This window comes from Panthera onca, chromosome D4, assembly GCF_046562875.1.
Source record: "Panthera onca isolate mPanOnc1 chromosome D4, mPanOnc1 haplotype 2, whole genome shotgun sequence".
In the NCBI taxonomy this organism is placed as follows: domain Eukaryota; kingdom Metazoa; phylum Chordata; class Mammalia; order Carnivora; family Felidae; genus Panthera; species Panthera onca.
Genome location: NC_138351.1, coordinates 83,274,752 through 83,288,415, shown reverse-complemented (window position 1 = coordinate 83,288,415; position 13,664 = coordinate 83,274,752). Strand labels below are relative to the sequence as shown.

At 51.1% G+C, this 13,664-nt stretch overlaps 1 protein-coding gene and 1 pseudogene across 21 annotated transcripts in view; both read left to right on the top strand.

The window, feature by feature from the left end:
* Positions 1-13,664, top strand: part of DENND1A (DENN domain containing 1A) — a 509,645-nt gene that overhangs the window by 407,714 nt on the left and 88,267 nt on the right. The gene's annotated exons all lie outside the window — the stretch shown is intronic.
* LOC132663977 (U2 spliceosomal RNA) lies at positions 5,388-5,536 on the top strand (annotated as a pseudogene).

Sequence of the window (13,664 nt, the reverse complement as noted above, 5' to 3'; positions counted from 1 at the left end):
CGGCTTCGGTAATTAACCAAGTGTGTTCTGTGGAGGGAAGCGGGAGGACTCAGGGCCCGGCCGTCTCGCTCGGCGTGTTCGTGTGCTTAGTTGTAAATACCGGTGAAATCCTCAACAAGGACGACCTGGTTGTGTGAAAGATAAAAAAGAACCCGCGCCAAACGTGTCCTGTTCAGAATCACTTGATGAAGCGGAGTTTTTTGAACTCTGACTGGAACTTAATTTTAGCTACTTTTTTTGGGTAAAGCTCCAGAGGAAAGCAGCGAGACTTTGAGATCTTTAAATCTCCTTTTTTGGGAGCGATGACAGTGCTCCTCTAAAGTTTGTTTCTTACCTTTCCACCTTTGAGCAATTGATTTTGATTAGAAACATTACACCAGCATTTACTTTGACGTTCCTGAGTACAAACAGTCATTTTAATGTTTTTTTTAAAAACAAAATCATGACAGGGACATCAATCCTTTGCCTGGTGTATGAAGGCCTGGTATATTAATTGGCTGTCAGATTCTGAAGAAATAATGGATTAATGTGCTTGATCGTAACGCCGTGTTCAGAGACTGAAGTTTGATCCTGATGTCCCCAGTCTCTCTGCTTAATGCAATTACAGATATGCATTCAGGACATTTGAGTGGATTGCATTTCATTAATATGATTTGAGCGGACAACATTAGGCTGCTGTCGGGTCCTCTCTGACAGCTAATTACTAGAATGAAGCGTGTATACCGCTAAGGAACAATGGTGCCCTTATTGGGGCCATTAAAACAATAGAAAAATAGTGCTTTAAAACACTCAGAGAGTTACTTTCCATACTAGTCATGAGCCATGAAGACCGCTCAGAGGGGGATGTTGGAAAGAAAGACATGGACAAACACTGGAGGAGTCTCTAAGAGCAGGACTCTCTTGTCTTCCAACGAATCCAAAAGTTTAACCAATAGGTTAGATCCTTCCAAAGGAATTTGGGGCATCGCTGGCTCAGTATTGATCTGGGGGTTCTTTCAGGAAGTATCATAATCTCTGACCATTCAGACCTCATATCTTGCCTCCTCCCCACCCGCCCACCCACCCTAAAAGGTCTTTCACAATGGAGAAAGTGGCAATGTGGAATACCCATGGTTTATTACATTTTTCCTTTGAGGAGAAAAAGTGGCCTTTGTCTCGAGGGGTTATAACTCAGCCATATGGGCTATCTGAATGTCTACCCGTGGAGGGAAGAGGTGCTGGTGGTAATGAAAGTTTGTCATCCTGGGGGTATCTCTAGCTCTCCGAACCCCCTGAGTCTTACGAAGCATTCACCTGGCTCCCATCGTGTGTCCAGCACTGCTGATAGCTGGTGACAAAAAGATGAATCAGGCACAGTCCCTCATCCCTGAGCTCCTCAAGTCCTGTGAGGGACAGACATAAAGAAAGAAAGGGAGGGGGAAGGGAAAGGAAAGGAAAGAATGAGGCGGTGCTGGATTGGAACAGATGGATGTTTAAGAGAAGGGAAGCCTGAGGGCTTCTCAGAAGAGAACCTAAGAGGCTGATCTTGAAAGACGAGTAGGAGTTTGCTACAAAGTTAGGAAGTGATCGGGGGCTTCTAGACAGAGGCCGCCGTGCAGGGTGGTCTGTGTGTCCTGAACTGGGAGGAGCTGCCTTAATGATCCATCTAGGACCAAACTGGAGTGGAATTCTTAGCTGCACTCTCCAGGGTGTGTTCTGGGACCTTGAGGCACCTTTGGCCAATGCTCCCGAGAGGCTGTGGCCAAATCTTGAACTCAGCAATAAGGTTCCTGGATTCTAGCCCTAGATTTACTCCCTAAAAGCCATGTAAATCCCCCAAAAGTCATTTGGCCTCATTTTTCTCATCTGTGAAATGGAGGTAGCACCCGCTCTGTCTGTCAGCCTCACGACGGGTCAGGTTTGATTTAAGAGGATGCCGTTGTTACGTATGCCCAGGTTCCCCTGGCTGCTGGTGGGTGTCAGAATCCAGAGTCAGACTCAAGTTAGGCCAACTCCGTGGCCTGTATGCCACACTGCTCCAGGTTCCTTTGGAGAACCAGTGTGAGAATCAGCTAAGTGGGAAAGCTCGGGGGAGATCCAGTCTCCTCTTTGGAACCTCCTCTAGCAATACAAGGTGATGTGAAAATCCCTGCCACTGAAGCGGCCCTCGGTTGAGAGACTCTCCACCCTGGCCCCTCGAATGCACCCTGCCACACTACCAGGAAATGTGACGAGCCTCCGGCCACCTGCCCGGTTCTGTATCCCTAGGAGGTAGCGCCTCTGGTGGAGGGGACCTCCCCAGAAACCGGGGCGGGCTGTTCCTAGAGTCCCAGAGACAGATCACCACCCTCCTTCCCCCTGAGATGTCTGCTTTTTATCCAAACTGCCACCAGGAGAGAGGGCCAGAAGCTGTTCGTGAAGTGATGGTGGTACAAGCTGTCACCCTCTGGTCTCCTGGCCTCTACTGTCTCCTCCGTCGCTCTCCACACCCTGTCCCTTCCCACCTGTAACTCAGGCAGCTCTTCATCACCCGGGTGCACTTCTCAGATGCCCTGAAGGCAGTGTGTCCAACTCTGACCCCCAGAAATCAGGTCCTTGGCCAAGCTACATTTCTTCAAGTATGCATACCCCGGTTAGAAATGCCAGCCCCAACGGGACAGTTTAGGGCACAGGCTGTGATTACTCCTCTGTGTTCCCTAGCTCCTGGCCTAAGGTAGGCGCCCTGGGAAACTCTTGGATAAGGGGGTACCGGAAGCCAGGGAGAGTTGCTGATGTGATAGCCCCACTCCCTGGATAACCGCCATCTGCCATAACGGCAGTTCCCAAGTCCTCGGTTTTCATTCTGACCAGTGAGTCGCCTCTCCTCTTATGCTCTTGATCTGAATGATTGCAATGACAAGAGGACCCTGGTGTAAGTCAAGCAGCAGGGAATGGGCGTGTGAGTAAACGGCATCCCTCCCTGCCATGGCCCAGAGTTACGGGATGGGGATGACGAGGCGAGGCCCGCCCTGCCCCTCTCCAGGCTCGGATACCACCACATCAGGGAGTGTGAGCTTCCTGGGGACCAAGTGGTGCCTTAGTCGTCACGCATGCCTGGTGCATCACCCGGTGCCTGGAAGAGGGCCCCAGGAGTGATGGGCCTGGGGACCACGGCCCTGCCTGGGAAGGACGCTCTGCTCACCCGAAGCCTGTCACAGAATGTCGGACACGTCTGCTGCCTCATCAAGGGTTCCTCAGGTGGGAGCCACATGTGCCATTATTCCCCAGGAGCCCCACGGGGTGAGCCCAGAAGCCCCCGCTTTCTTCTCTGAATTTTATTTGCTAATTTCTCCATGGGAAACACAGCCCTGCCAAGACCTGTTTCCCTCCTATTACCTGGCTGGCATTTTTCTAATGGTTCCCTTCCTAATGATCCTCAAACAAAGAGACGATGGTGGAGGGTAATGCATCACTCCTGCCTCTCGCTCCCTGGTCATTCTTGCTAACAGGCTTAGCCGCGCTTCACAGTCATTATCGCATGTCGCACTGTCTTTGGGATGCAGAAATGATTTGCCAGCCCCATAATGCTTCATTTTTACTAAAATGAAGGCAGGACAAAAAAATTCTTATAATAAAAAAGTGTACACTTACTCCTGACAGATCTGATCTTAAAACCCTCCTCTGTCCCCTGGTCCATACAGGATAGTGTCTCAACTCCTTGGCCGGGCATCCGAGACCTTCACGACCTGGTCAGCGATCTCTTTTCACTTCGCAGTCTCCTCTCGTCACCCTCAGGCCCCTTGTGGAGACACTTGTTCCCAAAGGCCCCACCTCTTCCTCTTGCGTTCCTGCTCATCTCTGTAGGGGAGACGCCCCACGGGGTCTGCAGAACCGGGCTTTCCAAGCTCAGTACCAGCGTCACCACCCTCTGTTACTCTGTGACACTTATACTGACAGCCCAGGTAGGATGGGCACCTTCTTCTTTCCGGCCTCCTTTCTACCCAGGCAAGCCTCTACCTAACGTCCAAGCCCCTCAGTGACAGGAGCCCCATCCCCATTAGCGTCCTTGGTGGTCCCTGGTGCCCAGCACAGAGCCTGACACACAGCGACCCGTATGAACATCTGGGAAAGGAAAGGAAGTCCTTCCCCGAGAGGTCCCCCACGTGAGGGATTTGAGGTCCAGCACCCAGCTCAGAGAGGGCCGACTAGCTTAATGGCGAGCTCCCCCAAATCTGGACTCACAGAGGAACAAGTTGAGGGTTGGGGTAACAGAAGGAGCCGCGTCTGGGACATGTTACTGTTGTTGTGTCCATGGCACATTCAGGTAGAGATGACCGATGGGTACGGAGACCTTCAAAGCAGAGCTCTGGGCTTCCCAGGATCTTTGAAGAGCCAGAGGCCCCTCCAGCCTGGAAATCCATAAGGGCAACTGGAAGTGTTCTTTTTCCGTGAGATGGCAAGAGGGGCATTCACACAGAGTCTTAGGTGGAGAGGGCCTCAGAGACCCTTCTAGTACTTTCTGCTCACCATAGTCAGCTGAGGGCCAGCACGCTGACAACATTACTCTGGGAATGTTCACTGCAGACACTCACTTACAAGCTCCTTGAGGGCTGGAACTATACAAAGTAAGGCCCTACGATCCCTATTTCCCACAACCAGAATTATACAGGCAGCCTGTGAGGTTTGGCCAGAATAAACCTGTCCCCTCCCAAGAAGACTACTTGAAGGAGAAGACATCTTTGGGTGTGTATGTTCTGGTCTGTTGGCTAGACAGTCATTTTACTTGGTGGTCGTACTTAGTGCCTCCAAGCCTTGAATCCCAGAGTTGGTAGGCAACTTGGATGCGTGTATCACTCTCTTGTGGGTCAGCTGGCTTCTGCTGGCACACCTTTGATGTTGGGGAAACTTACTCTTACAGAGCCAAAATCTTCCTACAATTTTCATCCACTACTCTTGGTTTTTTGTTTTTGTTTTTGTTTTTGTTTTTTTCCCTTGGTAGTCACGTAACGTCAGTATCGTTGGTGATTTTTCTACTGGTACTAGAGGGGCACAGTCCTTTTGGACTGAGCCTTCTCATCCAGTTCTTCACCTGGTCTCTGGAGGGCTATGCTTTGCCATTGTCCAACCTCAAATGTCTGGAACACCAGATGCTCCAGGTGTGGCTGACGAGAACAGAACTCCGTGGACCCCTCAACCTTACTTTAGCCGTACAATGTCCAATACAGGAGCCGCCGTCTGTGTTTGGCCTCTGAGCGCATGAAATGTGGCTAGTGCGGGTGGAGATGTGCCGTAAGGGTAAAATATACACCAGATGTCTAAGACTTAGTATGAATAAAAGAATGTAAAAGTCATTAATAATTTCCTATATAGATTACAGGTTGAAATTATAATTGTTGTCTACGCTGGGTGAAATATATTAGAATTTCCCTATTGCTTCTCGGCCTTTTGGCTAAGATCAAGTGTAGAATTTCCCACGTTTCTTTTTACTTTCCACACGTGCTACTTAGTAAACTTAAAATTACGTATGTGACTCGCATTATTGTTCAATTAGACTCCACTGCCCTTGAGTGCAGTCTGAGATTGTCTACTTCTGTGAATGGTTACGGGTTGCATTATTCTTTTCTTGAACCGTATCACACGTGGGCCATTGCTGAACACATACCAAACATAAAATTCTGCCTCTTTTACACCTACCATATAAACTGCTTTTAAAACAGGTCAGCCTTGACTAGTATATCTAGAGTTGATTTTTTTGAACCTAAGTGTAGAAATTTACATTTGTCCCAAATACATCTCAACTTGTTAGTTTCAGCCCATGGTTCCAGTCTCCTGAGAATTTTTTTAATCCTTACTGTCACCAGCTCCTTTACAGATCTGATCAACATTTTCTATGTTTCTAAGTCACTATCGATGATGTTGGTCCAGGTTAGAACAAAGTAGAGAGTTCTACTGCCCACCAAGCACATTGGCCAGCAGTTTTAACAACAGCTACAAACCCATTATCCAGCTGTGGTTGTTCAGCCCATGTTTGTCCATTCTGCCCACATGAAGACTGGGTTTTTCCAGATGTCTCATGAACACCAGCCTGTGTTGTATCTAAAGTAGCCTCCTCTTCTCCCACCCAGTCTCACCCCCAAGCTGACTTACCCCCTATTAAGAGTGGGAACACAAAATGTGGTATGACTTCTTCTGGTTTTAGACACCAAATGGATGGACTCCTTTTCACTAAAGTGTTAATGACTGGTAAGGTCTGAACTTCACCTTTGTGTTAAAAAATAATAATAATACATGATTTATCCGGGGCCTTCGGTACCACAGGCAGGTGGAGAACTTTATTTGGAGCTCATGCCGCTAAGGCAGAGTCAACAGGGAAGAAGTCTTGAGACTTAGTGGAGGAGGAATAGGGGCCTCAAGTCTTTCCTATAGTTGATGATGAAGACCCAGTCAGTGTAATCCAGCAAGTGCCAGGATTCGTCCATGGGAGCATGTCCTTTGTGTACCCACCGCAGTGCTGGCAGTTCAATGAGCACTTCTACCCACACTGTGTGTCTTTTTTTTTTTTTTTAAGTTTATTTATTTTGAGAGAGTGAGGGCAGGGGAGGGGCAGAGAGAGGGAGGAAGAATCCCAAGCAGGCTCTGCACTGTCAGCGTGGAGCCCGAGGTGGGGCCCCATCCCATGAACCATGAGATCATGTCCTGAGCCAAATTCAAGAGCGGTACACTTAGCCAACTGAGCCACCCAGGTGCCCCCCACGCCCTCTGTCTTAATCTCCTTTAGTCTTCATATTTTTTTGGAACTAGGAATTGAGCCTCTGACTTTAGATCACATGGTTTGGCGTGACCTTCATCTGCAGTCTCAAGCCCAGTCCCCTCCTTTCTAGCTAGGCGTGTACTTTTGGTTCTCTTCTGCAGCTGTGTGCACGTGGTTTGTGTGTGTGTGTGTGTGTGAGTGTGTGTGTGTGTGTGTGTGCGCGCGCGCGCGTGTGCACTCGCACGCATGCATCGCAGAGGGAACAGAAAGATATTCTCTCAGCTGTTATAGGGCAGAGGGAAAATCTTTTTCCCATTTCTACCTTTGAAGCCTTTACTCTAACAAATGTTTTGAGTGTGGGAGGCCAGAGGGGAGCATTTGCAGACCTCCTGCCTGGCCGAATTGTAAGCATTAGCTGTTTTTCCTGGGTGGCTTGGCAGGCCCTTTCTCCCTTTCTTTGGGGCTGAAGAAGAAGAAGGCAGGCACCACACAAAGGTGCCTGTTTTCAAGTGCACTGCATGAGGGACACTCACTTTATTTCTAGTTTATGAAGCATCCCCCCCTCCGGGAGGACAGAACTTACTTTGTGTAAGCAGACATCTCTCTGTAACACCGTCTCTTTAAGAAAACTACATCCTCTGCTTTAAAGATTTTGAAGTTCTTGGGGCGCCCAGGTGGCTCAGTCGGTTAGGTGTCCAACTTCAGCTCAGGTCATGATCTCGCGGATTCGTGAGTTCGAGCCCTGCATCGGGCTCTGTGCTGACGGCTCAGAGCCTGGAGCCTGCTTCAGATTCTGTGTCTCCCTCTCTCTCTGCCCTTCCCTCGCTGGTGCTCTGTCTCAAAAATACATAAACACTAAAATAAATAAATAAATAAATAAAAGATTTTGAAGTTCTTGCCACGAGGGTCACTAGTCCAGCACCATCAGGTGACAAGGCCTCTCCAGGACCATAGGGAGGGTCCCTTACAGAACTAAAACTGAGGCAGGCTTGTGGGGGTGGGGGTGGTGGATGGAGAGCCTTGTGAATATCTTGCCCAGCAAGAAGAGCATGATTTCTTGAGTCGGACCAAACAATTCTGGTCCACTCTTCAAACCGCTGCAAACCAGACTCCTTCATTGGGGTCCGTCTCAGAAGACATGGTGTCCTTTGCATTTAGAATTAGCTGGATGTAATGAATTCTGGGTTTTACATATTTATTACCATTGTCCGTGCTCCCTCTGGTCTTGTAACCACTTCTGCTACCCAGCCTGACTCCCTCCGGGGAGAACAAGAGGGAGGCTCAGAGGTGCTGGCAGTCACGGAGGCAGCTGGGGGAGGGGAAGCCCTGGCTGGCTTACATTTGAACCAGCAGGGTTCAGATCACGACTCCCTCATCCATTTCTTTCCTCCAGCAAACATTCATTGCAACCCTGCCCTGGGCCAAGCCCTGTGCTGGTGGATAGAATGTGCAGATGGGTGAAATCCAGTCTCTGCCTTGAGATCTTGTCTAATGGTAGAGGCGCACCTGTAACCGACGGGAGGGATACCCTGTGGTAATCTCCGGATGGAGGAATTGGGGACTTTGCTGGAATTCCAGGACGGAGGCTTTAGTTCACATGGGAGACACTACTGGAGCTGGGCCTCGAGAGGGGAGGAGAACGCATTTGCCAAGAAGTGTGATAGAAAGCAACTTACTTAACACTCTTCAAGCCTCAGTTTCTACATCCGTAAAAGGGGGTTATAATACATCCGTTACAACATAAAGGCTGCAAACATATCAGCATTTGCTTTCAGAGTGCTTCATACTGTTCAATGGGCAGATCTTTGGTTCCCCCTCCCTCCTCTTTTTCCCAATTATTTGAAAGCTATTGATATTATAGGATATTGTGTATATTTATGTTTTTGTGATTTTTGTTGTTCAGACCAAGAAAATGATGGAAAACATTCTAAGGGATCTTCGGGCAAAAACAAACAAACAAACTTTGAGAAACAGACAGGGGCCTTTATAAGGAGCATGTGGGGCCAGAAAGTGTCCACAGGACATCTGCACCCAGGAGAGCCATTTGGGGGCCACAGGCATTGATCTGAAAGCAGCCTTGGGCCCTGCCGTGTCCTTGTTTGCCTCATATCAAGAACTGAGACTTTGGCTTATAACGAAAAGACAGGAGGGGGGTAGAAATGACCATGGAGACTGTTCTAATTTAGGACAGTAGCAGAAGTGAGATTGAGGACGGAAGAAAAACATACCTGCGGGCAGACTGAAACGGCCCTAGACCTGGTTAAACTCTGGCTTGGCCTCTCTCGGTTGTAGATGATAGAAGTCCAGCCTAACTTGGGCAGAAAAGGCAGGAGGGAGAATTTCTTGGCTCATGTGACTGAGAAGTCCCAGGCTTCTCTTACTACGAGCAGGCTGGATTCAGGAGCTCCCGTGATGTTGGCTAATCTCTCACTGACCACTGTTTGGCTCTTCTTTTCCCGTCAGTTTTTATTTTCAAACATTCTCTTGCTTTTTGATAGAGGCATGAGGGCCCGTGTGGTCCGTAGAGCTTGAAGTGAGGCATGCACATTCATAGGAGCCTGCTTGGCCCAGCTTGGCCACATCTGGGCCCCCCTGAACCAATCGCTGTGACCAGAGGATTGGGGTCCTTACATTGGTCAGGCCAGGGTCACATGCCCACCCGTTGGCTGGGTGTGGGTTGGCAAGATGAACCCCGGCCGGGAAAGGGGATTTTGCTACTTTCCGTTCACATGGGAATGAAGAGACAAATGTGGGAACGAAGCATCCGGACAGCAGGTCAGTGGTGGGGCGGAGGGAGAAGTGGTTATCATGGAGGGCTTCACCGAGGTACTTGCGTAGGAGCTGAGGCTCTAAGGACAAGGAGGACATCACCAGCAAAGTGACCCTCAGAGTTTGTTAACTGGACCCTTGCGGCTCAGTTGGTAGGACTTTCTGAGAGCTCCCGTTGGACATGGCTGCAGGTGTAGAAGATCAGTGGGGTGTGCTCTGCGGAGTGGATCTCATGGGGGGAACAGGTTGCCAAGCTGCCTCCTTCCCTGCCTCCCAGGAGTCTCTGAGGGCATGTTGCTGAGATGCGAAGCCTCCTGGGCGGGCTGGTGGCAGGGCCCAAAAGCCATGGCAAGTGAACTCTGTAAACAGTGCAGACATAGGGGCGCCTGGGTGGCTCAGTCGGTTAAACGTCCAGCTTCAGCTCAGGTCATGATCTCGCGGTCTATGAGTTCAAGCCCCGCATCGGGCTCTGTGCTGACAGCTCAGAGCCTGGAGCCTGCCTCGGGTTCTGTGTCTCCACTCTCTCTCTGCCCTTCCCCTACCCACACTCTGTTTTTCTCTTTCTCAAAAATAACATTAAAAAAATAAATAAATAAAATTAAAAAAACAAAAACAGTGCAGACCCTCCCCGGCGCCAGCATCCAGATTCCAGTTTCCCAGGTGTAAGTCTCTCCGCTCCAGTGACCTTGCCCGAGGACGCCCTGCCCTTTGGCTAACTCAAGCCCAGTGTGGGGGCTGTATTGGAATTATTTTCCCCCTTCCGTCATGATCCTCCCCTCTCTCCTTTTACGGAAGTTTTAAACACACGATAATTGTAAGTGAACTACTTTTACAAACGGTTTATTATTTTTTTAAAATGCTCTTGGGCCATGATTTTCTTACGCTCCTTTTACAGATGAGGGAATTAGGGCCCGTTTGTGACTTGACCAAAGCCACCACAGAGCTGAGAAAAGAGGCAGTGCCGGAACCCCTCCATCTCTTCTCTCCCTGCCACCCCGCGCACATGCACCGTATTGATGATTTCTTGGGAAGCCGGTCACTGAAGATCCCAGGGGGAATCACTCCCCTGTCCGCGGGTCACTGAGCTCACAGGCCAGGGAGGAGGTAGATCCAGAAAGAGAAATGTGCCCAGTGCTAGCTAAACATTCGTGGTGGCTAGAAAATCTGGAAATCGAGGCATGAGGGTTTTATCTTCCACATGTGGAAGCCAAAAAGGAGATCCTTTGATCCATTCCTTAGGTTTAGGAAAGCTTGTGGTAAAAACCCAATGCGCAGCTTCCGGTAACATGCTCCTCAAAGATCAGTGAACACTAAGAGGGAGGCATCTCCTTGGATGGTCTGGCTCCTTTCCCTGGAAGCTGACCCCATGCTGTCTGTGTGTGTCTGTGTGTGTGTGTGTGTGTGTGTCTGTGGTGCGTCTCCTGGCGGAGCATGGCGGGGGGAGAGCTAAGGCCCTTCAGCCTCTCCAAAGCCTGTGGTCAGGTACTCAGGTGTGGGAGCCCTGCTCGCAGCCCCTGAGCCTGATCTGCTTGTGTTCAGTGGAGATTACAGAGCTTAATGATTAGCTCCTCCAAGCTGCAGCTGATGCCAGCCTCTACCCCCTTTACACCTAATTAGTCTCATTAATGAGCTCCTCTGCTCTCCATAGAGAGAGTTTCCTCTTTGGAATAAGAGGCAAAAATACCTTGCCCAGGTAGATTGCTGAAGCCTTTAATTATTGCCCACACCTGCTAAGCCTTGTGACTCACACCCAGTGATAGTGCTGAGCGGAGATGGGGCTTGTTTATAAGCATGAGCAGATTTTAACTCTCTCTACACCAAGAAGCCTTTTGATTTAAAGAGACACATTTCCCCAAGACCTCACAGCTGCTCATTTCAAGCACACCAGGCTCCGCCACTCACATGGGTCGTCTCTAGATGGCGGAGGCACAGCTTTTGCCCTCAGGGAGCTCACAGTCTAGTGAGACGACAGGCAGGAAACTACGTGGACAATTGTTCTGACCTCTATGGCCAGTGTACTCCCCACTCTCACCCAGGGCCTCCGTTTCATGCCACGCCACGCCGTGGGGGCCACGGTGGACGCGAGCTCGTGCTGTGAACCTGGGACCGGGCAGGAGTTACGGGCAGGTGGGTGACCATCGAAGGACTACCCAAGCAGAAAGAACCCGAGCAAGACTCAGAAGTGAGAGCACGCCCCGTGCATCCACAGACCTGCCAGCCTTTAGTACGGCTTAAGTCGAGGGTTGGGGGCGGGGGTTGGGCTATGGGGCAGCAAAGCAGGAAGGGGAGACCGGGACCAGAGCAGGAGGCCCTGCGATGCAGGGTGAAGACTTTGGACTTCCTGTCCGTGTCCCCGCACCCTCCCCAGTACCTAGCATGGCTTTTAAAGTAGGTTGCGGTCAATGTTGGCAAACAGAGGGACGCCCAGCCTGAAGGTAGGACATCCACTGAAAGATTTAAGGCAGCGGAGGGACGGTGCGTGAGGGCTGGCTGGAGGGATCCCTGGGTGGATCTCCCGCTGCTCGTGCTCTGATGGATGAGAGGACGCTGGGATTTGAGGGTCAAGTCCTTGCCAAAGCCCTTTGCCCCTGAGTGAGAGGGTTGCCCTGGGCTGCCCCACCCTGGGTAGCGGGGGGTGGGATTCAAACCCAGACCCGTGGGCCCGCGGAGTCCAACTGTCTGTCTTCACTGTGTGGCCTGCTAGATGGGGGCTTACTAAATGTCTTGGAGTGCAAACAGAGAGTTTCCTGGCATGGGCTCTTTGGATGCTGAGTAAGAAACTCTGAGGACAGGCGCACAGGCTTCCCAAAAACCAGAGCAGCCAACTCAGCAGAGCCAAGTCACTCTGACCAATTTAGACGAACTTTAAGATGAATAGAGAACATTTAACAGCTTATATGCAGTGAGCACGTGCACTAGGCGACACTAACCAGTTTGCTGTATAGTCCCAGGAGAGAGAGAATGAACCTTTTTTTTTTTATAAAAACAAAGCCATGTCTCAAGGACAGTAGTGACAGCCCCCAACCACCGAGCCTCTATTACATGTCTGGCCCCGAGTCAGGTGCTTTGCATAAATTCTGCCCCTCACGACAACTCTGTGAGGTAGGTTGTGTCATCCCCATTTTACAAACGCCAAGCTGAGGCTGGGAGAGCTAAAAACTTTCCCACGGTCCCACGGAGAGTGAACGGCAGAAATCCTCAGCCCAGCCCGTCCCACCTCAGAGCCCGAGCCACCCCAGAATGCCCTCCCTCGGCCGCCCGGAACGTGACGCCGATCAACTCGGGGCTCCTGCTTCGTGACAGATGGAGTGCGGGACAGACTCTGGCAAACTGAGTGTGCAAGCATTCGGTCAGACAAGAACCGGGGCGCCTGGCAGCACCCCCGGGACCGGGCTGGCAATCCTTTCCGGACAGAGATGGTCTGCACACAGAGGCAAGCATGCAAGGCACACGCTTTGCTCTGCTTGGAGCTTGTTTCCTGGGTCCCTGGGGGCTGCCGTGAGGGGTCATCAGGCAGCCGGGCGGAAGGGCCCAGCTGCTAGCCTTGGAGCGGTTCGCTAGCCCCTGGTTTGTATAGTCAGGAGTGGGAGAGCACTTTCTGTGTGCCAGGCCCTGCCCTCAGGGTTGGGGATTTAGCAGTGAGCATGACAGCCCCTGCTCGGGGCCTCTGCTGGGCTCTCACCTGGTCCCACCCGCCTCTCCAGGGCCCTCGGCCTGGTAGGGGGGATGGTCCATCTGCCGGATCTAGGCCGTGCCAGTCCGTGTCAACTCTGACCTCCTGAAATAGCTCTTGAGTCCCTCCGTTTCCATTCCTGCCCCCTCGCTTCCGCGTCTCTCACCTGCATTCCCCTGGCGGCATCTCAGCGGGCACCTTGCTTCCACTGTGCCTCTTTGGCAGACACATTCCGGGGGCCAGAATGACCCGAAGTGCAAATATCTACTCCTCCCCCTTCGCCCCCAAGCTTTAGGGCTTCCCCGTTGCTTTAGAACATCTTGGCCTAGAAGGGCCTGCGTGATGTGGGCCCAGCCTGCCTCCCTGCCCTGACTCACACCCTTGCCCCTCGGTTTCTGTATTCCAGCTGGTTTGGCCCTGTTCTCGGCTCCTTTGCGCCCCTCCACCCCACCGAGGCTGGGGGAGGTCCTGCGTGCCTTCCTCTGTCAGCACACCCGTCACTCCCCCGGGAGC